This window comes from Penaeus monodon, chromosome 32 (assembly GCF_015228065.2).
Source record: "Penaeus monodon isolate SGIC_2016 chromosome 32, NSTDA_Pmon_1, whole genome shotgun sequence".
Classification (NCBI taxonomy): Eukaryota; Metazoa; Arthropoda; class Malacostraca; order Decapoda; family Penaeidae; genus Penaeus; species Penaeus monodon.
The window spans coordinates 20,670,141-20,670,493 of record NC_051417.1 but is presented as its reverse complement, the minus strand read 5'-3'; the positions used below and the strand labels follow the sequence as shown (position 1 = coordinate 20,670,493).

Below are 353 nucleotides of genomic sequence, written 5' to 3'. Positions count from 1 at the left end.
TACGTAGATTAAGAAGTGAAAATTAAGAAATGTTATATCGCTCTCGTACTCGCAAATGACGGTGCGTCGGTTAGAAAAAGCGGAAAGATAACAGTGAATTTATTTCAAGGAAGAGAAAACAGGAGGCGGGAACTTCTTGCTTGACAGTTCATTTTAGACCATCCTTTCTGTTTAGAAAATAAAATAGAAATGGTAAAGTAGGTCAAAGTATGTTTGATCAATGTAAATAATGATAGCAATCATTACACTCCAGTTATTTATACATATATGCATTCAAACGGTAAACATTAACAAGCAGATCAAGCAATAATTCGACATGTTATTGTATGAATAGTACGTTATTCATAGGTTTT

General features: G+C 32.6%; 1 protein-coding gene across 1 annotated transcript in view; it reads right to left on the bottom strand.

The window, feature by feature from the left end:
• The window catches only part of LOC119593592 (A disintegrin and metalloproteinase with thrombospondin motifs adt-1-like), a 60,261-nt gene that overhangs the window by 16,526 nt on the left and 43,382 nt on the right, over positions 1-353 (bottom strand). The gene's annotated exons all lie outside the window — the stretch shown is intronic.